At 34.7% G+C, this 24,592-nt stretch overlaps 1 long non-coding RNA gene across 4 annotated transcripts; it reads left to right on the plus strand.

Annotated features, from left to right (window-relative positions):
* The first annotated feature begins 321 nt into the window (after window positions 1-321).
* On the plus strand, window positions 322-15,019 carry LOC116169860. Of its 4 annotated transcripts, none has more exons than XR_004145094.1 (6): window positions 322-440; window positions 4,954-5,067; window positions 8,061-8,180; window positions 12,074-12,188; window positions 13,782-13,902; window positions 14,436-15,019. It is a non-coding gene; the product is annotated as an uncharacterized LOC116169860 (long non-coding RNA). The 4 variants fall into 4 exon arrangements; XR_004145095.1 differs by lacking the exon at window positions 322-440 and adding an exon at window positions 4,189-4,279; XR_004145096.1 differs by lacking the exons at window positions 322-440; window positions 4,954-5,067 and adding an exon at window positions 6,911-7,012.
* The last annotated feature ends 9,573 nt before the right edge of the window (window positions 15,020-24,592 follow it).

The following is a 24,592-nucleotide window of genomic DNA, read 5'->3' on the forward strand; positions in this document are numbered from 1 at the left end:
TCTTTGAAAATTGTTCCACAAATCGTCGAGTCAAAAGGCAATAAACGTAAAACACGTACGTCATCGAACCTTGAGTGGGTACCTATTACAAGTTTCCAATGGAATTAAGTTTCTCCAACTCAAATTTCTCATTTTCATCCTCAGAGATAAAATTTTATTTATTAAGACCACAGAACGTTTACTACCCTTTGTTCTAATTTATACATTCCCATTCAATTTATTTTGGGACATCTTAAAGTTTCGTAGGTACATACTTAGTATCAAATAATTCCGTACACTTAATAGGTTTTTGAGTTTAAATCTGAAATTCTTTTACTTTTCAGATGTTGGCGATGGAGATAGGAAGATCGAGGAGCGTATCAGCGAACGTCGACGGGTGCAGTTGTAGGTGCCACCTCTTTGGTTAAGGGCCAGGCGGGTCCTAATGAATAACGCTAAGGGTGAGTTTCTACTTTTACATTAGGGTATATGAGTAACTTACTATACACCTATTAAACGTTATATTTTTACGAGTTTACTGTATGACTGCATTTTACAGGAAAAATTACCCTTTTTTTCACATAACTTATTTTACAACTTAACCCGCACGCATACAGCATCCTCATGTATTTACAGCATAAATGCGATTTTCATATTTCAGAAAAATAATGTATTGAATTTGTATCTAGGCCTAGGGTACGTTATGTAATACGTTGGGACGTTTTTCTTGCAGCACTTTTCCAAGCATTAACCCTTAGACATAATTTAATACTAGTAACAATTTTAGGGTACACTTCACACCTTTTTTTCTCTTTCCTACTCAAAATTTAATGCTTATCTATAGCCCTGCACAGATGCTTTTATTTCATAGCCACCTTATTATTTGTGTAACTTTTGCTAATTCTCAATGATAGTCCCAAAACGTGGAAATGAATGTTTCAAACTGATGGCACAAGCTCTCAGTGCTGCAGAGTTCAGAAGTGCTTGCAAATTTTATTGGAAGGCTTGCAAGTTTCAAAGTCCCATCAAAGACAACACAAACATCCCGCCTGAAACCTTTTTTTTGTAATTGTAGTCATTCATATAAGAGTTGCTACTCTCCCAAATAATGCGTACAATTAAAAAGCTACTCATTTATAACGTACAAAAGATGATTGCTATAAACGTTTCTCAAAATTGAAGGTTTTCCTATCTTTTGGGTGTCAAATAAATGGTAACGTTAAACTTTTTTCTATTTTATTGTGACCCTTGATCATTGTCGACCTATTACTGCAAACAGAATTGGAAAATTCAAAACCGTTCATCAGTTATCATGTACACAGGTGGACGGACGGACGGACAGAAAGTCAAAAATCATGAACTCGCTTTTTGTCGGTCGTTAATAATTTATTTCATTGTCTGAAGTCAAGCAACGTTGCTTCCGGTTAGTATTTGGATGGGTAAAAAAATGCGGCGCTCCGAATTTATTTTTCAAAAATCTAGCCCGTTATTTTTCGTGCCTAATATACGTCTCCAAAATTTGAACAAAATCCGTAGGAAAATTGCCAGTGTTCCTACTTAAAACCTAGGTTCGAACACCCGACCTCCGGCTACGTAGCAGTACATGAGTTGGAAAATGCACTAAAAAGTGCAATTCTACATTAACAGCCTTTGTCCAAAAAATTAGTAACTTTTTGATGTGAATTCAATTTGCTTTGATAAGAGTATCTTCCGCTGAAATTTCAGGAGAACTGGCTCAAATAAACAATGTAATTCTGTGGATGCGTAATAATTGCATTGCGCCTTTTAGCGTATGCGCAGCCTATTTTTTTGTGTACGGTTTTGGTGGGAAGTAATGTCTCTCGATTATCTCAGCGTAATACCTAATTAATATACCAGATCTCCTGTGAGATTTGAGTTTCTTTTCAAAACGAAGGCAGTCCCTAAGATTGAAATGAAATTGTACTAAATCACAGAGGAACTGACATACAAGCACTTTTTCTACGGTTAAGGTATCTGAGGGAGAACATTACTTTTGATCACGACTGTACGTTTAATTAATTTGTTTAAGAAGCACTTTCCCTTAAAATTTAGCTGGATCTCCGCATGCGCAATCTATTTCGCAATCTATTCTTTCAAAAGGTGCATATAATAAATATTGCCCCAAAGGGTTAACTGTGGATTCCAACGGTACCAGTTTTATTCTTCTTTATCATTGCATTTAATCGTTTCCTCAATCAAATTTTGGGTTTCTTTGATCCAAAATGATCATTAAAGTAGAACAAGATTCATGTTGAAGCTTTGGTTAATCAAAAATCAAAATGCAACAATCGTATAAAATGTATAAGCACAATAAAATGTACAATTATGAGAAGCGACACAGCCGTAGGGACCGACGGACCCACTGATCGGCGCACAAAATGGCCACAATAGCACATTTTCTGTTAAAATTTCAGAAACATTGGTCCACAAAAAAAAAAGTTGATCTATTTTTTATATATGCGGTCAATTTAATAATTATATAAGTACCACTTTCTGCTAAAATTTTCGAAAAATGCGTTTACAAATAAAAAAATTGACTCCGCTATCCATTTCTTGAGGTGTGCTTTCAATTCGTTTTGTAAGGAGTATCTTCAGTTAAAATTTCAGAAGACAGAAGACAATGGAATATATTAATAATTACCCCAATATTTGAATTTTTGAATTTGATTGTTTGGCGTAGACTTGGCGCATTTAAAAAAAATGCAGCTTATAACAGCGTATATTCCATTCGTCCCGTTTGAGATCTCAGCATTCAGGTTTTCTTCATTTGATAAGCGTTTTTACTTATAGGGTAGGTAGTGATTGAAGATGCATGGAGGTGCCATTAAATTGATGTTGTACGTGTTTAAAAGCACTAAAGCGCACCCTTTAAAAATAAGCTTTAGGTAACCAAAATCTGAAATAAAAAGTCAAAAATAAAATTTTCATTGGAAAGTGTTGGGGTCTTACGAATAGATTGAGAAATGTCAATATTAAAAAGATCGTCTTTTCAACGACAATTTTATTTTTAGATTTTTAGTTCAGATTCTGTATTCTGTTCAACGAAAATTGTTCTTTATAGTTTTTCTTTTATTTTTGCCTTTTTGGTATTTTATATTCTGCCACTAAAAAAATTTGAATCTAAGGGCGTTCCCTAGCAGTGAGGGAGAAGTTCGTGACTGACACACGAGAAAGTAGCCATAGAAAAGTGTTTTACTAAATAAAGTACCTATAGCATTTTTCAAGGGTTGCGAATTAATCATCATCATGTATATTCTTGATCGTCATGTCGGCCCCTTAAATCGGTATGTGTGCTTCCTTATGAGCAAAATGAAAGTCATTACGTAAAAAGCCAATTTCCCGCTTTCCCAAAAAATGAGGATCCAAATTCAAAAATATAAGTTTTGATACCCCATTGTTTTGCGGAGCGATGGCAAAAATATTGGTTAATAACTGATTCGGTCAATGTAAATAATGCAATTATCAATTTAAACGTTACAAAACCCGCTAACGAACGAGCGTTTACGCAATCGGCCGTAATCGTCACTACACCTGCGTCCATTCGGTACCCAAATCAAGTCAAATTTCATTTTAAATGTGTGCGTGGGAGTGCGGTATCGTTTTTGGTCGTATTTCGAATTATTAGTAATAAAAACTTTATTACGGTGGTCTTACTTACTAAACGTGGTGCACCTAATGGGGTAGGTAAGTGAAATTTGATCATCCAATTTTTGAGTTACCGGCAAAGAGCTAAAAACGTCAAATAAAATCCTTCCATACTTTTTGCGGATACATTTCAGGAGTTATTAGGTATTACCCTTAAAGGTACAATTCAAATGGGAGGGTAATTTGTACCAAAACGATGAAATTAACATTAGTAGGGTTGCTAATTTAACTCTCAAATAGTGAGTGATGCTTTTACAAAATGCAAAACGTTCACCAAACATGAGTTCTTTAAACGTTTCTCAAAAGTAAAGGTTTTGAAACTACCCTTGTGGTAGGGTAGTAGGGATCACAACACATTTGGATAATCGGTTTTAATTTTGGACATTGTAAACGGTGTTTTTTCGATTTAAATCGTTGACGAAGTAGATAACGAATTCGTCAACGACACATCTGCACTGATATTTGCGTTATCGCCGTATATGTCACCACACCTGCATTAATTTGTTGGAAAAACCAGTTCAAATGTAACTTCAAAATGTGCGTAGTGCTGTTGAATGGTTTTGTGTCGCTTTTTATAGTAGAACTAACGAATGTTTGTTGCTCATTGTACGTAGTGTTAATTGTTAATAAACAGGTACGTGAAAAGTGTTCGGTTTCTCTTAATAGTTGAGTTGCAAGCAAACAAGTAGCAATAAAAAAGACGCTCAAGCCCAATTTTACTAATCTATTTCACAGTAAGGTTATTTATTCAACCCATAAACGCCTTTGTAGTTGTTTGAAAATTGTTCCACAAATCGTCGAGTCAAAAGGCAATAAACATAAAACACGTACGTCATCGTACCTTGAATGGGTACCTATTACCAGTTTCCAATGGGATTAAGTTTCTCCAACTCAAATTTCTCATTTTCATCCTCAGAGATAAAATTTGATTTATTAAGACCATGAACGTTTGCTACCCTTATTTCTAATTTATACATTCTCACTCAATTTATTTTGAAACATCTTAAAGTTTCATAGGTACATCTTTATAATCCTTCCGTACTTAGTTGTAGAAAAAGACGGAAGAGTAATTTTGAAACTTTCACGATATTTTACAGCTAACTTCACATTCTCCTGGTATTGAGTTGATATTGTTGGTAAAAATTTCGCATTTAATCAAACGTGGATTGCGGTTTTAGTGGTTTGTCCCAACCTTATCCCTTATGTTCGGATGCAATGTAATGTGAACACATCCTTTATCATCACTAGACATCGACATTTGGTTTTTGAGAAACAGTTGTGTTAATTTGAAATTCTTTCACTTTTCAGATGTTGGCGATGGATAAGGAAGATAGGGGAGCGTATCAGTGAACGTCGACGGGTGCAGTTGTAGGTGCCACCTCTTCGGTAACGGCCAGGCGGATCCTAATTAATAAAGCTAAGGTAAGTTTCTACTTTTACATTAGGGTAAATGAGGACAGTATTAAACGATATATCTCTACGAGTTTACTGTACACTGCATTTTACAGGAAAATTGACCCTTTTTCCAGCGCTCTGAAATTTTCTTATGGAATGTGTGGTTTTGTTTACATCAGTGTAAATTTTGTAGTTTTGGCTATCCAGAAGTATAATTTGTTTAGGGGGTGCCATTTGAAATTTAAAAAAAAAATAACATTTGGCGAAGATCAATAATTTTTTCGATAAAGTACCTAAAAAAATTATGTGACATTGGAAGAGGTATTAACCTGTGCCAAATCTGTAATAAAATATGGGGTATTCTATTTAAAAAAACGCAAGTTTGATACGCCACATCCATGGTGATCAAAAATATCTTAGAAATTTGGCGACGGTAATTGTGTACAATTCTGCTCTAAGATTCTTTTCGGGATCTTTTATGGTAAAGGAATTACTTATCTCGGGAATTATGATCTGACTCTGAGTGGTCTTAGATGCTACACCCTGTATATGCCATGTAGTTGGAGTGATTCACTCAGTCATTACTTGTACAATTAATTTGCCGCTGGCGAAATCCCGCCGGTTGTTGATAAAAATGTAGCAAGTCCTACGGATTTCAATTACGTGCGTATTTGACAAGTTCAATTTTTGGATTCTGTCGTGTATGTTTGGTACAAAACTGCGCTTTTCGGTATTTAATATGCGTTTAATACCTAGGCTATCCACTGAAGATCTATGCAGGCGCTTTTTGTATTGACAATGTACGTGTTTTTAAGCACACTCGAAAAATAAGCTTTAAGTAACCGCGAGTGCGTTGTATCTACTCAAAACGTTTTGATTAAGGTGGCGTTTACATTGAAATATTGAAAATTTGTTTCCACAATAACTGCTTACTGGGTACAAATTTTTGGTTGAAATAGCATTCATTCAAATATATAATGTTCCGACATTTGCATGAAACAAAAATTATTTAGCTAATTCCGGCACTTTCGCCGTTATTTAGAAAATAAGTTATTAAAAAACTCCCATATAAAATATATATCTTTCATTTTTATCACACACTGATAAAAATTTGTTATCAGATTTAACTTCATTAACAAGCTTAAACCCTTAGCCACCATCGGTCGTTAACAGAAGTTTATTTTTTTTTACCTCGAAACAAAGTTATTGAGGAAATCGCAAGGCAACTTTTGCACTTTTTGTCAACGCCACCTTAACAGTTAGATTAGTAGTGAAAATTTCGAGCTGATGAAAAATGGAACTGTGGCCCTTACTAGGGTTCGTATAAAACTTTCAAATATCTGCATTTTAAGGGCTTCCAATTAAATGAACTTATACGCAATCCGCCAATGATCACACCACACCATTACGCTAACAATTTCCTTAATTGTGTACCTTACTGTTAAATAAATAAATTTTTATAGACACACTTTTCGTCAACAAAACCCAAAATCTGGAATAAAGAGCCAGAAATCAAATTTTCATTGAATAAGTATGGGGCCTTAGGAATAGATTGAGAAATATCAATGCTTTCTTATGAGCAAAATGAAAGTCATTTCGTAAAAAAGGTCACATAGGTAGCCAATTTCCCTCTCTCCCAAAAAATGAGGATCCAAATTCAAATTGATACCCCATTGTTTTGCGGAGCGATGGCAAAAATATTGGTTGATAACTGATCTTCAATTCGGTCAGTGTAAACAATGCAATTATCAATTTAAACGTTATAAAACCCGCTAACGAACGAGCGTTTACGCAATCGGCCGTAATCGTCGCTACACCTGCGTCCATTCGGTACCCAAATCAGGTCAAATTTCATTTTAAATGTGTGCGTGGTAGTGCGGTATCGTTTTTGGTCGTATTTCGAATTATTAGTAATAAAAACTTTATTACGGTGGTCTTACTTACTAAACGTGGTGTACCTAATGGGGTATAGGTAAGTGAAATTTGATCATCCAATTTTTGAGTTACCGGCAAAGAGCTATAAACGTCAAATACAATCTTTCCATACTTTTTGCGGATACATTTCAGGAGCTATTATTACCCTTAAAAGGGCAATTCAAATGGGAGGGTAATTTGTACCAAAACGATGAAATTAACATTAGTAGGGTTGCTAATTTAACTCTCAAATAGTGGGTGATGCTTTTACAAAATACAAAACGTACACCAAACATGAGTTCTTTAAACGTTTCTCAAAAGTAAAGGTTTTGAAACTACCCTTTTGGTAGGGTAGTAGGGACCACAACATATTTGGATAATCGGTTTTAATTTTGGACATTGTAAATGGTGTCTTCTCGATTTAAAACGTTGACGAAGTAGATAACGAATTAGTGAACGACACATCTGCACTGATATTTGCGTTATCGGCCGTATACGTCACCACACCTGCATTAATTGATTGGCAAAATCAGTTGAAATTTAACTTCAAAATGTGCGTAGTGCTGTTGAATGGTTTTGTGTCGCTTTTCTTGTAGAACTTCCGAATGATTGTTGCTCATTGTACGTAGTGTTAATTGTTAATAAGCAGGTAGGTACGTGAAAAGTGTTTGGTTTCTCTTAATAGTTGAGTTGCAAGCGAACAGGTAGCAATAAAAAAGACTGCGCTGCCCATTTTTACTTAGCTATTTCATAGTAAGGTTATTTAACGCCTTTTTAGTTGTTCTTTGAAAATTGTTCCACAAATCGTCGTGTCAAAAGGCAATAAACGTAAAACACGTGCGTCATCGAACCTTGAGTGGGTACCTATTACAAGTTTCCAATGGAATTAAGTTTCTCCACCTTAAAATTTCTCATTTTCATCCTCAGAGATAAAATTTTATTTATTAAGACCATTGAACGTTTACTACCCTTTGTTCTAATTTATACATTCCCATTCAATTTATTTTGGGACATCTTAAAGTTTCATAGGTACATACTTTGTATCAAATAATTCCGTACACTTAATAGGTTCTTGAGTTCTAATTTGAAATTCTTTTACTTTTCAGATGTTGGCGATGGAGATAGGAAGATCGGGGAGCGTACCAGCGATCGTCGACTGATGCAGTTGTAGGTGCCACCACCTCTTTGGTTAAGGGCCAGACGGGTCCTAATGAATAACGCCAAGGGTGAGTTTCTACTTTTACATTAGGGTATATGAGTAACTTACTTATACATCTATTAAACGTTATATATTTACGAGTTTACTGTAGACTGCATTTTACAGGAAAAATTACCCTTTTTTTCACATAGCTTAATTTCCAACTTAACCCGCACGCATACAGCATCCTCATGTATTTACAGCATAAATGAGATTTTCATATTTCAAAAAAATAATGTATCGAATTTGTATGTAGGCCTAGGGTAAGTTATGTAATACGTTGGGACGTTTTTCTTGCAGCACTTTTCCAAGCATCAACCCTAGACACAATTTAATACTAGTAACAATTTTAGGGTACACTTTTCACCTTTTCTTCTTTTTCCTACTCAAAATTTAATGCTTAGCTACAGCCCTGCACAGATGCTTTTATTTCATAGCCAGCTTATTATTTGTGTAAATTTTGCTTATTCTCAATGATAGTCCCACAATTTGGAAATTAATGTATCAAACTGTTGGCACAAGCTCTCAGTGCTTGCAGAGTTCAGAAGTGCTTGCAAATTTCATTGGAAGGCTTCAAAGTCCCATCAAAGACAACACAAACATCCCGCCTCAAATCTTTTTTGTAATTGTAGTAATTCATATAAGAGTTGCTACTCTCACAAATAATGGGTAGATAGCATTAAAAAGCTACTCTTTTATAACGTACAAAAGATGATTGCTTTAAACGTTTCTCAAAATCTGCTATCTTTGGGTGTCAAATAAATGGTAACGTTAAACGTTTTTCTATTTCATTGTGGGACATTTTAAAGTTTCTTTACTGGAAAATATTTCGTTCTTCACCGTAAAAAAGCGATTTTCAAACATTTATAGCGTGTGTAAATTAAAACAGGTTCACCCCTGTAACTTTGGCAGAATGGCGGTATGGTAATAAAATTTTAGTAAGTAATATTGCAAGTAAAAGCCAGAGGCCAAATTATTGATGGAATAGCTTCCTACATCAAACGTAAAAGGGCTCTTCACGCGCTTCTTTTACCTTTGTTTGTGTTTTTTACTATACTAATAAACTGCACCAACTCGTGCACCAATATAGACAACGTGCGGTTGACGAATATTGACCAAAATTTAAATAGTTGGTCCCTTGACCATTGTTTTCCTACTACTGCAAACAGAATTGGAAAATGCAAAACCGTTCGTGAGTTATCATGCACATATGTGGACGGACGGGCGGACAGAAAGTCGAAAAGCATGAACTCGGTTTTTGTCGCTCGTTAATAATTTAATTCATTGTCTGAAGTCAAGCAACGTTGCTTCCGGTAAAAATAAATTCGATGCCGTTGCGGCCCTCCGAATTTATTTTTCAAAAATCTAGCCCGCTATTTTTCGTGCCTAATATACGCATCCAAAATTTGAACAAAATTTTATTGCACCTTTTAGTGTGCGTATGCCCAGCCTATTTATTTATGTACGGTCTTGGTCAGAAGTAATGTACCTCGATTATCCCAGTGTAACACCTAGTTAATATACCAAATCTCCTGTGAGTTTTGAGCTTCTTTTCAAAACGAAGTCAGTCCCTAAGATTGAAATGAAATTGAACTGAATTACGGAAGAACTGACATACTAGCACTTTTTCTACGGTTAAGTGCTATGACATACTATGCTGAAAACCGCATGCGGGAAACCGCATGCTGGAAAATAAAAAACCGCGCCATGTATAATTAAATGCTTATATGCGGCGACCGCAAAACGCACGTAGTATGTCTTTATGCATTTAATTATACATGGCGCGGTTTTTTATTTTCCGGCATGCGGTTTCCCGCATGCGGTTTTCAGCATAGTATGTCATAGCACTAAGGTATCTGAGGGAGGACATAACAGTTTATAACAGCGTAAATTCCACCCGCCCGTCTGAGAGGTTGAGATCTTAGTATTCAGGTTTTCTTCATTTGATAAGCGTTTTTACTTATAGGGTAGGTATTGACTGAAGATGTATGGAGGTGCCATTTATATTGGATGCTGTACGTGTTTAAAAGCACTAAAGCACACCCTTTAAAAATAAGCTTTAGATAACCAAAATCTGAAATAAAAAATCAAAAATAAAATTTTCATTGGAAAGTGTTGGGGTTTTACGAATAGATTGAGAAATATCAATATTAAAAATCGCCTTTTCAACGACAATTTTATTTTTAGATTTTTAGTTCAGATTCTGTGTCCTGTTCACGAAAATTGTTCTTTATAGTTTATTTATTTTTGCCTTTTTGGTATTTTATATTCTGCCACAAAAAAAATTTGAATCTAAGGGCGTTCCCTAGCAGTGAGGGAGAAGTTGGTGACTGACACGCAAGAAAGTAGCCATAGAAAAGTGTTTTACTAAATAAAGCATAGCATTTTTCAAGGGTTGCGAATTAATCATCATCGTGTATATTCTTGATCGTCATGTCGGCCCCTTAAATCGGGATGTGTGCTTTCTTATGAGCAAAATGAAAGTCATTACGTAAAAAGCCAATTTCCCTCACTCCCAAAAGATGAGGATCCAAATTCAAAAATATAAGTTTTGATACCCCATTGTTTTGCGGAGCGATGGCAAAAATATTGGTTGATAACTGATTCGGTCAGTATAAACAATGCAATTATCAATTTAAACGTTATAAAACCCGCTAACGAACGAGCGTTTACGCAATCGGCCGTAATCGTCACTACACCTGCGTCTATTCGGTACCCAAATCAGGTCAAATTTTATTTTAAATGTGTGCGTGGTAGTGCGGTATCGTTTTTGGTCGTATTTCGAATTATTAGTAATAAAAACTTTATTACGGTGGTCTTACTTACTAAACGTGTTGTACCTAATGGGGTATAGGTAAGTGAAATTTGATCATATAATTTTTGAGTTACCGGCAAAGAGCTATAAACATCAAATACAGCCTTCCATACTTTTTGCGGATAACCTTCAAGAGTATATTATTACCCTTAAAGGTACAATTCAAATGGGAGGGTAATTTGTACCAAAACGATGAAATTACCTACGCCTAACATTAGTAGGGTTGCTAATTTAGCTCTCAAATAGTGGGTGATGCTTTTACAAAATACAAAACGTACACCAAACATGACTTCTTTAAACGTTACTCAAAAGTAAAGGTTTTGAAACTACCCTTTTGGTAGGGTAGTAGGTACCACAACATATTTGGATAATCGGTTTTAATTTTGGACATTGCAAACGGTGTCTTTTCGATTTAAAACATTGTTGAAGTAGATAACGAATTAGTGAACGACACATCTGCACTGATATTTGCGTTATCGGCCGTGTACGTCACAACACCTGCATTAATTTATTGCCCAAATCAGTTGAAATTTAACTTCAAATTTTTGTAGTGTTCCTGAATGGTTTTCTGTCGCTTTTCTTCTAAACTTTCGGATGATTGTTGCTCATTGTACGTAATGTTAATAAGTAGGTACGTGAAAAGTGTTTTGTTTCTTTTTTATGCAAAAAAATAGCGATAAAAAAAGCCTGCTCCAAAGTACAATGTTATTTAGCTATTTCATAGTAAGGTTATTTAACGCCTTTTTAGTTGTTCTTTGAAAATTGTTCGACAAATCGTCGAGTCAAAAGGCAATAAACGTAAAACACGTAGGTACGTCATCGAACCCTGAGTGGGTACCTATTACCAGTTTCCAATGGGATTAAGTTTCTCCAACTCAAATTTCTCATTTTCATCCACAGAGATAAAATTTTATTTATTAAGACCATTGAACGTTTGCTACCCTTTTTTCTAATTTATACATTCCCATTCAATTTATGTTGGGACATCTTAAAGTTTCATAGGTAAATACTTTGTATCAAATAATTCCGTACACTTAACAGGCTTTTGAGTGGTTTCAGTGGTTTGAGAAACAGTTGTGTTAATTTGAAATTCTTTCACTTTTCAGATGTTAGCGACGGAGATAGGAAGATCGGGGAGCGTATCAGCGAACGTCGACGGGTGCAGTTGTAGGTGCCATCTCTTCGGTAACGGCCAGGCGGATCCTAATTAATAAAGCTAAGGTAAGTTTCTTCTTTTACATTAGGGTAAATGAGTACAGTATTAAACGATATATCTCTACGGGTTGACTGAAAATTTATCCTTTTTCCAGAGCTTATTTTCCCACTTAACCCGCACACATACAGCATTCTCATGTATAAATACTTACAGCATAAATGCGATTTTCATATTTCCAAAAATAATCTATCAAATTGGTATCTAGACCTCTAGGGTAAGTTATGTAATACATACGTTGCGCCGTTTTTCTTGCATTAAACTTAAACCTAGACACAATTTAATACTAGTTACAATTTTAGGATATATCTAACTAATTAATATTTTCCCCAATTATTTATTGTCTATAATAGTATGATTTGAATATAAGAAGTCATTATAGCCACTATTAACAGCAAGTATTTTTTCTTTAGTAACTATTAAAAACCCGTACAATAGTAAGGAAAGGTATTGCATTGGGATGATCCCCTCCCCCCACCTTTTTGACTGCAATACACGTTTTAAAGCACCAGGAATCAAAATCAAACAAGATCTCGATGGTGTCGGTCTGTCTGTCTTGGTTTCGACTTGTTTTTTTCTCTGAAATTTTCTCATGGAATTTGTGGTTTTGTTTATATCAGTGGAAACTTTGCAGTTTCGGCTATCCAGAAGTATAATTTGTTTAAGGGGGTACCATTTGAAATTTAAAAAAAATATAACATTTGGCGAAGATCAATAAAACATTTTATTTTTTCGATAAAGTACCTAAAAAAATTATGTGACATTGGAAGAGGTCTTAACCTGTGCCTCAATTCAGAACGGTAATTGTGTACAATTCTGCTTTAAGATTTTTTTCGGTTTCTTTTATGATAAAGGAATTATCTCGGGAATTATGATCCGAGGGGTCTTAGATGCTACACCCTGTATATGTCATTTTAAATAGAAAAGCCTATATTTTATTGCGTTTTCGAAATCCATATGAAAGTCTACGTCGCGTGGTTTGGTATCACATTTCCCTATACCCAGCATCAAAGGTTTTCAAGTTATCCAAGATTTTTCGAATTTTGTTGACTGGTTTTCTTTAGGGACTCTGTTGACTTGAATTTCAAAAAGTTTTCCAAAATCAATAACACCGACTTTATGCTACCTGCCAATGATTTAGATTTTGATCGTCCTTCTACAGAGTGTTTTAAAACTAATGGCCAAACCTTAAAAAGTTTAATAATAAATAATTCCGCACTTAAATGCAGAAAAGAGGAATAGTAATTTTCAAACTTAATATGATGTTTTATACCTGATGGATGCAACTTCATTATATTCTTCTGGTACTGAATTTATACATTATTTTGTAAAAATTTCCCATTTAATTCAATTTGGATTGCGGTTTTAGTGGTTTGCCGTAACTTCATGCTTTTTTTCGGATTTGGTGTAATGTGAGCACTTCACAAGACATCGAGATTTGTTCAAAAAACAAAACGCAGTCTGTACTCATGTGAATTTCATCCGCCCATTTGGTGGATTGAGTTCTTAGCACTCAACACGCCGAGAGCGTTGCGTTTTTTTTATATTTAATAGGTGTCTGAGCACCTACTGTTTTAATTTGAAATTATTTCACTCATCAGAAGTTGGCGATGAAGATACGAAGATCGGGGAGCCTATCAACGAACATCGATGGGTGCAGTTGTGGGGTGCCACCTCTTGGGATGCTGACGACCAGGCGGGACCGTATTAATAAGGCTAAGGGTAAGTTTCTACTTTTAAATTAGGAAAAGTAGATGAGTAACTTACTACACTTATTAAACGATATTCCAAACGTGATTAGTGCTAAACGCAATTCCCAGTTTATTTATTGAATGTCTGACAAATTCCAAGTGTGTAGAGATTGTGAAAATAAACTCTAATTTTTTTTTGGTTTTTAAGATATTTTTCTCTTTAAAAAAATGGCGGATGCAGACGCTTGATTACTTGAAAATGGTTGTAGTTATGACATTTTTACCAGTGCATAGGAGAAGAACAGGGCTTTCTTTTAGTGTAAAGCTAGTTACGTACGATCCAAAAGAAATTTCAAAGACTAAAAACTCAGTTTTGAAAAAAATACGATATTCGTTATGGCTGGCTGTCTGGCTGACCGACCTCAGCAATTACAATTACAAAATTTTCACTAAAAGCTTTCTGCTATAGCGTAGAAGTGACTAGTCTATTTTGAGTCAGATTACTCGAAGTTATTAGCTACTTCCGATATTTTTTTACCTTTTTGACATAATTTTTTGTTGCAGATTCCAGAAGGGCAGCCTTATAAAGGTAGGATCTTTCCTTTTATACATTGTCTATTGTATTTTATTTTGTGTGCATAAGTGAATACCAAACAAATGAACAACTACTATTGTCGTAATAAGTAAGTTGCGGCTACCTCCTCAACTTCATCTTGGTGACGTGAGATTGACTACAATGGTTTTTCGCGGTCTCATTTAGTTTACTTCACATTAACCTAATGCTATGAGTTCATAGCCATACCAGTTGTGTGAAGTGAACGGTTTTCCCGGCGAAAATCATTGAGGTCAAATTTTACGTTCTCAGGATGAGGGACATTGGAGGTGGTTATACCTTACTTATTATTACACGAAGATGAAGATACTGGTGCCTAAAGCAAGGTGAGTGCAATCACGAAGGGCGTGTTCGTTTATTAATTAATTATCTCATCGGAACCGGTGTATGAATACATTCGGTTGATTAATAAGCTAACACGACCCATTTCATTACTTTCAAGAAGCACGCATAGGTCGTTGTACTAATCTCATCATTTGTGCGCAGGGTCAGCGGTGGACGTCCCGCAAGATGTAGTCACCTGCAGCCATACTGGTAAAGGTGAGTACGCCACTGCCTTTAACTAAAATATAACCGCTTTCGGCATACAGGTCCTAACCATTGCCATAAAGGGCCTAGTTAGGAGAAGCGCACTCATAATCATTGAATTTGGTAGCTTTTGAATTATGTAATTTACTTGGTACGTAGGGCAAATTAATCGCGAAATTTCAAAATAATTGCAATTTTATAATGAAAAGAAGTCTTGAGGGCATCTCCTTTCACTGTTTCTCCTGCACGTTTATAGCAATATAGGTATTTCGTGTCTTTTTAAATCAAAATGGAGCTACCTTATTAAAAAGAGTCACTTTTCAGTCATGTAATTAGTTTTACTCCGAAACGATATCCTGCATGCACAGTGCACATTTCTTGCATATGGAAAATTCGCGTTACAGTAAAACAAATCGATTTATATTGTGTTAATAAAGGATGCCGCACTGAAAATGAAATAGAACAGATAATTAAAAGTGAATTTTAATCGTTTATGACAAAGCTCCCTCATATATTTCTCCAGTAGAGTTTCAACAATTTTAAATTGCTTTATATATGGCAAGAAGCTGTATGAAACTTGAAAATTGCGGCTGCAAACAATTTTTGTAATGAACAAAAAATCAAAATCTTATTTTTTACGGTTATTAAATAGTAGGTCATGGATTCATGGAAATTTTGTTTTGTTTATTGTATCCATGGTAACTAAAGCAGCCGATATCATTCAATAAAGACAGCTGACTGTCATTTCAAAAATTTGAATAATATTGTCACGTCTAGGGGGTAGCTCTATGCATACGAGAGGTGACGTGACTATAATTGGGGATCGTTATTACAGATAGAGAATTGCATTATTTAAAGGTTTATTATTTAAGTATAAGCTGAAGCAAATATTACAAAATCTTACCTTTGCATTCTGGTAGGAAGATTATAACTATTGTATGGCACTGTGTACTACCGACTGTCCTCTTAGCAATCCTCATCTGCTATTTAACTCTTCATACTCTTGGCGTCATATCCTCCTGACAACACCCTATGGTGAGCAAAGCACTAACACGTGCAGAACCTTGATCATCCACAGAATCCTGTCAGTGGTTAGGAATTCTCATTACACAATTACGCGATTGCATAGTACAAGGCTATTTTACCAATATCGGGAGGAAGATGACTACTTAGATTTTGAGTGAAATTTCCATGAGTAATTTGTTCTCGATTTATGATTATGTAGTCGTTAAAAATTGGATAAATTCATTCATTGATTTTCTACTGTGTGACAATATAATACATAATTAGCTATACAGGGTGTCCCAGGAGGAATGGACAATATTTTGTGAAAGTAAAGTAGAGGTTATTTGAAGACAAAAACGTAAATAAACTATATTTTCATTCTCAACCGTTTCGAAGATATAGCCAACTATAGTCAGCTTGGAGTAACAATTATTCTGAATCAGTGTGACTGCATCAAAGGCGCAAAAATTCCGCTTTGTACGTTAATGTACTTCTCCATCCTTCTTCTTAAATGTTGTGTAGTTTTAACATTTATATTTACATTATTTTTACGACAATTAACGAGTGCAATGATGCACTGCTTATTTACTGACCATAGTTGGCTAGACAATTGATTTATACAGTCCACTTATTAAAATTAGGTTGTTAAAATAAAATGGTAATTGTTGACTATATCTTCGAAACGGTTGCGAATAAAAATATAGTTTATTCGCGTTTTTGTATACTTTCATTTCCCAAAATATTGCCCATTCCGCCTGGGATACCCTCTATAAAAAAAATAGCAACCAAAATAGAACACACGGTACATTCAGTGGATGAATCTTCCGAGAACGAATTCTTGGGGGCAATTGCTCCTGAAACGCATTTATCGCAAATAAACGTATTTAAAAGTAATTTAATGAATTCGTGTCGATTAAAATATTTCAACATATATAGCACACTCTAGTGCTCTCTCGAACATTCTAGAACAAAACACGTCATATTTTCCGGAAAGATTGCGTCTTTATTCTTTATCGCCGATGACTTTCATGGCGCCTCGATGTTTATCGGAATTTCTTCGCTACATTATATATGTAATAAAGTGGTAATTTCGAGTGTTTTACTGAACGAATTTATGTAGATTGCTCTTTGCAAACATTTAATGATTATGTACATGTGTACCGTGTGTCCCAGGGAGAACGCACCATAGGGTATTTTTTGTGAAGGATCCAGGAGCCCTTTGATATGTGTTACATTACCGTTTCCCTATGGTGCGTTTTATCGTGGACACAATGTATAAGGACCTATTGACAAGGAGGTGATTTTCCTTTGAGTCATTTTCTGGGAAATTTAATTTCTCTACATTTAATAAAAACTACCCTGTGAAAAGGTCTGTGGTTATTAATGGTAAATAGGTATCCTTCATAGTGAAAATTAATGGTTTTTCTGCTAATAATAATCCAAAATATATTGTTTACGAACCAGGAAGGTGTTACCAAACCATCGTCATCTTTTACCTCAATGCCATTGCTCTCTTACTACCGTGTAGGTCGTAAAACTGGCTTTTCAGAATTACGTAAAGCAAAAGATGGAATTATTTGCATAACATGCAAAAATTGTAGATTTTTCCTAGGTGGGTACAATCGGCATATTAGAAGACCGTAAACAAAAAGTGTCCCATTTTATAATTCCAATGTTTCAAACTGGACGTAATGTAGAGATATTCATAATTTTCTCATTTCAACAGATCAAAATATCATAAGAAATTTGAAGATTTTTTTTCCAATCTATGATATTTTGATCTGTATGAACCTGTACGTGACGTCCATGACAATAAAAATTAAATCATGCTTTTCATGATTCAGAAATAATGAGTTACCGCACCCACTGTTGCAAGTAACCTTTTGGTAACCAACCTTTGGAATAATAGGGAGCTAAAACGTGAAAAATTCAACACATTTTGTAGCTCTTGACAAAAAGTGACCATTTACAAAGTTTCAATGTATGTGGTCAATTACAGGTGAAAGCATGAATTGTAAATTACACTTTCTCGTATCGTTACGGGCAGAAGTAAAAGAGAAGGGTATAGCATTTAGTAAATAATTAACGACTGTTATACCAAAAAGTTTTTTTCCCCCGAAAACAATGTCACGAGTAACAACACAAGCGGAACAATGCAGGACGTGGTTTTCAATTTTCATTTAAAGTTCGCCCCGTCCCGCTTTTTATTTCGCATAAATCAAAAACTGCGCCCGGCATTAGCGTTAATTAGACATTTTTGTTTCGAGTAATTCGAATTGGGAAGAATCCAATATAGCGCACCTCACCTTTAAGTTGCAATTACTTCGACTGTTGACTTGATAGCGAAATAATTAAAGCCGGATGAGGAAGCAGAGCGTGCACTTACTAAAAGTGTCTTACAATAACAAATGAGACCTGCAGAACCGATTATAAAAGCTGCCCGTTAGATAAATTGTCGATAGCGTCAAGATCGATACCTTAAATTACATTGCTCGGCGCTTCTAAATTAAAAGCGAGTTAGTCTTGCTACTGCCGTTTCGTTCACCTTTTTTCCTCTTCCTGTTTCGCCTTTCGTGAGGTGGTGGTACCGGTACCTACCCGAATCCGAGACGTTGAGTTATTGTTTACTTTCCCTTATACGAGCTTTCCTAATTTTCAATGTATGGCCGTGGGTGTATGGAATTCTCGACTGCTTTGATAGGATAGATCGCATATGTCGCTTGTAACTCGTTTCTTATTTAACTTTATTCACCCCGACTCATCCTCACCTCATTTATCTTCGTCCTAGCGTTGATAACATCTGGACCGGTGTCTGGTTAATTTGGACTAGCTGCTGATCTGACTTTGTAAAACTGATGATCTTACTGTTTGCAGGTGAAAGTAATCTTTGTCACTTTCCACCTGGTTTAGAGATTCATTTCTTTGTGCACAATCCTGCCACCTTCAAATAACATATTCCGTCGGCGTCTTCATTTTAGTGCCGACTCGAAATGGACGAAATGTTATGGCGTGTTACTCACTCGTACGAAGTAATTTTTCATCTTTCCGAGCATGTACAACACTTAAAAGGAAGGGCTACTGCAGTTTTCCTAAGATATTAATCGAGAAGCGCGCATCTGGCGGATTACCTTTTATAGCATCTAATTTTGGTAGATAACCGTTACTGCAAATGTAAAATAATACCGCAATGATTGCGGGACATTCCATCTGTACGTGACGATAGTCGAAGGGGCGACGGTGTCGTGTTAAAAGGGATGTTTTCTGTAGAGAGACGTCCAAATATAATTACGGACGAGGTTAAATGAAACCAACAGGTCGGACTAAATGTAATAACGCATTTTCTACGAAACACTAATTTTATTAAACGCTAGGGAATATTGACGTTTTAATGGAAATTTAATTTGCCTCGCATGAAAAATCAAGCTAATATGGAAATTACAGACATCAAAGCAATTTGCTCAGGATGATTTAATTGTCAGACGGCGAACATTCCCATTAAAGTATTTGAACACGTTCGCGTTCACAATTTATTCAACAATCATAATCAACGGCAACTATCGTTTACGTACAAAAGCGGATTTCAAACACCTTTCAGTTATATATTCTAAAGGGGCTTCTCTTGTGCTGGAATTTAAATCCATGAAATCTCTTTTACAAGCAATTTTTTTAAAATAATACTCTCGGTTAATCTGACTATTCAAAGGTGCCTCGGTTAAATTTTACGTATACAAGTCTTTGTTTTTCTGCAACTGTATACGAGTGAAATTTTGGTAAAGAAATTTAACCTATGACCTTTCCTTCTCAAAAAATACTCGAAAACATTCAGTTAATTTGTAATTTAGGGGCACCTACATACTTTTTTCTGAACTGTCATATACATATCTACCTACAGCTTAATAACATGCATTTTTTCTCCTGCTTGGAATATAATATGAAGATGTAAGTCATTTCAATCAGATGGGCACCATTTTTCGTGATGTAGTATGAGGAGTGGGCGAACTGAAATCAAAAATATGTACAAATTTTCTAAGACTTGGATCATGAAATTTTTGAACTAGACTAGTTCTTTTGTGGCATATGGTGTGCAATAGGCTTTTATAATGAAAAAGGATTGAACTTCTCTTCGTGAATTAAAATTTTGAATTTTTAAATAGTCGCAAATTTTCTAGAAACAATTAGGAATTACTTGACCCACGGCTAAAAATTTTTACGGTGACTTACTTACTGCAAATCTTTCCTTTTTATTCCTGGAAATTAACTTGCTTTCTTGCAAAAAACAAACACTTTGTGGTCAGATAGATTTGCATATATTGACGACAAAAGCAAAAAACAAATGAATACACTTCTTTACAAACATTTTTTGTTAATAATTCAATTTACCTGGACACGTTTCCTGTGTCCAAGATCATGTCTATCATGGCGATCTCGGTAATCATAGAAAACTTTTGGTTTTAACAGGATGTTGCACCCGCGCACAACGCGCTAATCGTGCGAAAATACTTACATTTGTTCCGGGAAATTTGTTCTATAAGTATTCTCGCACGATTAGGGCCTTTTCTTTAAACCATGCAGGATAATAACTCTTTAATTGCCTAAATTTTCATTAATTTGGCCATCGTCGTATCTGGTATCGTTTCAGAACAAAATTGCTCCCCTAACACCAATCATAGATGTGACGCGTTTAATACGGAACCCAATTTGCCCCGAAAAATATTTATACGTACTCTTTTAACACACGAATTTTAAACATATATTTAATGAACCTTTCTTGGTCCTCTCGATTGCTATATCGCGAATTTTATTAATTTTTCTCTTTGACTAATCCCCTCTATTTTATGTCAATTCGTACTACCTCTTTTTTATATCACGTGTAGTAATTAAATCCTTTCTCAAGAAAAAATCCTCCGGAAATGAATGATTTTTGACCGTATTTGAGAAACCCACGCACGTACAAAATGTTTGATGATTCTTACTTCTTGTCATTTATTTATTTAAAATATTTATTTATTATCCTCATTGTTCTGAACCCTCAACAGGTCTGCGCCCAATTACAGAGTGACCCGCATAATGCTTTTTAGAGGTGCCCTTGCAGAAAGTCCTTAAGGTGTTCTACATTACTCCTGTATTTACCTTACGAATTAGGAAAACTGCGGGAAAGCCTAATTCGCAGTAACCGGCAGAATGTACGAAACTGGTCTAAGGTAATTCCCATATTTTTATATTTTATATAAAATTATTGTAAGAATACCCCCTTGTTTATTAATAATCGATTACATCTTGAATAAAATTTACAGTAAATTATGAAACATGGTGTAAAAGTGAGGGTAATTGTGATATAATACAAATATAACAGGCGCTCAAAAAAGGATTGACGTCGAGTCGCCTTTGGAAGTTTATGTTAAATATGATTTCCCATAAAAACAAAAATTCCAAAGGCGACTCGACAGCAACTCTTTTTTGATGGCATATAGGCTATAGCTGTACTGACAGGAAAAAAGTTTTTTAAACAATAACGAATTAAATTGATGACATAGTGGTAAAAGTATAAATTATTGACTAGCATGATAATAATAATAATTTGTTCGTGCGTTAAGAACAAAGTTTTGCATAAGTCATAAGAGTGGGTTGTAGAATTACAATAACACGTACTATAAAGAATACAATATAAACATAACAATACAATAAAAAGAACAGTATTAAACTATAAAGTTGTTGTCGAATTTGTGGCCAAAGAATTCGTCGATGCTAAAGAGAGCTTATGACAGTCATTTACTCAGTGTTTTGGGATCTGAACTAAATTCCAACAAGAAAAATTGTATTACTAAAAAATACCGTCGGCTAAGCCCCTATTATTTTTTACCATAACTTGGCCTTCTTGGCTTCTTTATAATTTTCCTTGCTTACGTTAGAGATTTTTCTTTTGTAATGTGAAAATTACCCACAAATGGCTTTTCCTTTCTACAAATTCGATTAAAATACTGTTGTTTTGAGCATTTCCTGAAACATTAATTATATATTTCACGGCCTACTTGTATTTAATCCACATTTGAAGATTGAATATCGGTTTTCCCTCTTTATGTCAATTTTTTTTGTTATCAAACATACTGATAGCTATGCATTTGTCTATGTAGAAAAAAATAAGGAATTTATTGATGCAAAAAAATATACATACCATTTGAAAAAATAAATGTTGGTGCTGTATCTTGGAGACTAAGCAGGCTATGTGAAATATAATTGTCACCTTACTAAGAGACTATTTTTTACATAACTTTTATTCTTTCGATTTTTTTGATATTCCGCACAAATAACTAAGCTATATAGCAAAAGCTTTTTATTGAATTTTTGCGCTGTTGCTAAGTTCGCGCAATTCATACGTCACAATTGACATCGTCAATCTAGGCAGCTTTGAAAAGTAACTGCGAGAATTGCAACCCTCTATCTCTTTTAGTGCTCAAAATATCCCCGAAACACACCCTTTACAACTTCGAAATTCTGTAAATTCCGATGTCAATGGTGGAATGGATTCTGGTCTAAAAAAATTACTAATAATAAAGTGATAATTATTGATTATGTGTAGAACTAATTAATTATCCATCCCAGAATAAGAGAATGGATCCAATCGCTAGTGATGTTAGGCACTGAGGTGTTACTAAATGATACAATCGGTCTTATTGGAATGCCAGGTTTATGGATTTTTTGGTGGTGGATTTTTGGTGTGAAGTAGCTTTGTTATCAACAAGGAATTTTTTTTAATTTCTTATGGAATACGTCGTTATGAATTTTGGACAAACTGAAACCATCAGAATAAGAAAAATTGTTAACATCCTGTATATAATCTTTTTTGTACATGATCACTACTGCCTTCATCACAATGAGATTTTCTTTTTTAATTTTTTTCCTAGCATAGTTGATAGTTTGATTGAATTTTAGACCATTGTTTTAAATGAGCTCTTCATCTTTGTTGAATTGACAAACGAAGGGGATGGTTTCTGTATTCACTCTGGTATTTAACCGTACTGTGGCCGTTTTTGCCGTCTTAAACAAAATGGGCGTGCTTCATTTTTGAAAGATTTCGAACTAAACTCAGATTAGGTATTCATTTCTCTAAGGAAATGCATTTAAGCAAATCATAATCCAATCATCAACCACTTAGGTCCTTTTTGATTAGGTCGGCAGTTTTAATTAAAATACCTCATTATTCAATTTTAAAAATAAAATACGGCTGTGAATAATTTATGAACTATTTATAAACTTTGGCCATCTATCACACCGTGGAAAATCAGCATAAAATTATTGATTAACGTGGAAAACTCAAAATGAAAAATAAATGAATAGTTCTAACTCAGTGAATCGTTTAATGTGTAAAATAGGTACCTATTACATTTATGTAAATTTACAAAAATTACAGTTTTTTAATTAAAAAAACGTAAGTTAACATAAATTTTAAAAAACCGACCTCTTGTAAGTTACGCGTAATATAACAGTTTTGTATGTAACTTACAAATCGTTATTTTACAATCCACATTATTAGTGACAATGAATTAGGAAGGATATATCTATAGGTGGCGACGGTAACACGAAACAGAATTTTCAAATGATGCAACATTTTTAGAAACGTTGTCTTTTCCTGTGTATCCTGGTATTTTAAAAGTTACGAGCAAACCACCATTTTTATTAATATAGGTAGCTACTCTGGTAGTCAAAAACTCAAAAATCTCCTCCAAACCTAATTCCCACTATTATTTTGCCTAGTATCGCTCCTTCTTAATATCACGTGTAATAACGAGTGTAATACCTAACTTAAGTTCGCCATGTTTTTTAATTGCGAAATCTTCTTCCGATCAAGAGAATCACTTAATGTTGAACAAGCAATTGTAACGAAATACCCTTCATTAATACGATTAAATCTGAGTCAAATTCTCGATATCGTGTCGCCCCAGCATCCGGATCACATAAAAAAACAATGCTATTATGAACTGAAATACGCAGCAAGGACAGACTTCATTTCCAACACGGTTTAAAAATCTTATTATGAAAATTCCACTTCACGTAACACCGATGGAAAATTAACTCTCCAAATTTCGATAATCTGCAAAATTTCTATGAAAGGCAATGCCCAAATTAGGGGTTAGAAATCCAAACTTCACTACGAAATTTCGAAAAAATTTAAATGCAAATTTAGAGCATCCGTTACATGCCGTCAAATTGAAAACTGCAATGGGAATTATATCATAATTAAATAATATAATAGGTTACTCCACGTATGTTTTTTTAAATTCGTACTTACTACTCAACATTTCAAGTTCCCCTTTAAAAAAGTGTTCTAGAAATGCCATATTTTGCAAAATGAGATGTATTAAATTTTCATGAAAATGCCTTCATTTTAAGATATCACTTCTGAGCCAATTTACCCTTCGTAATTTTGTAAAAATATCGCTCTTTCTTTGATTCGTTGTTTTTCTATCATTTTGCTACCTTTTCGGTAGGAAAAACACTGCATTTTTTAAATTTTACTAAGTAATTCCCATCATAATAGTATGTTACATACCAATGGACTAAAGTGTGTGTTGTCATT

This window comes from Photinus pyralis, unplaced genomic scaffold (assembly GCF_008802855.1).
Source record: "Photinus pyralis isolate 1611_PpyrPB1 unplaced genomic scaffold, Ppyr1.3 Ppyr1.4_LG4, whole genome shotgun sequence".
NCBI classification, from domain to species: Eukaryota; Metazoa; Arthropoda; class Insecta; order Coleoptera; family Lampyridae; genus Photinus; species Photinus pyralis.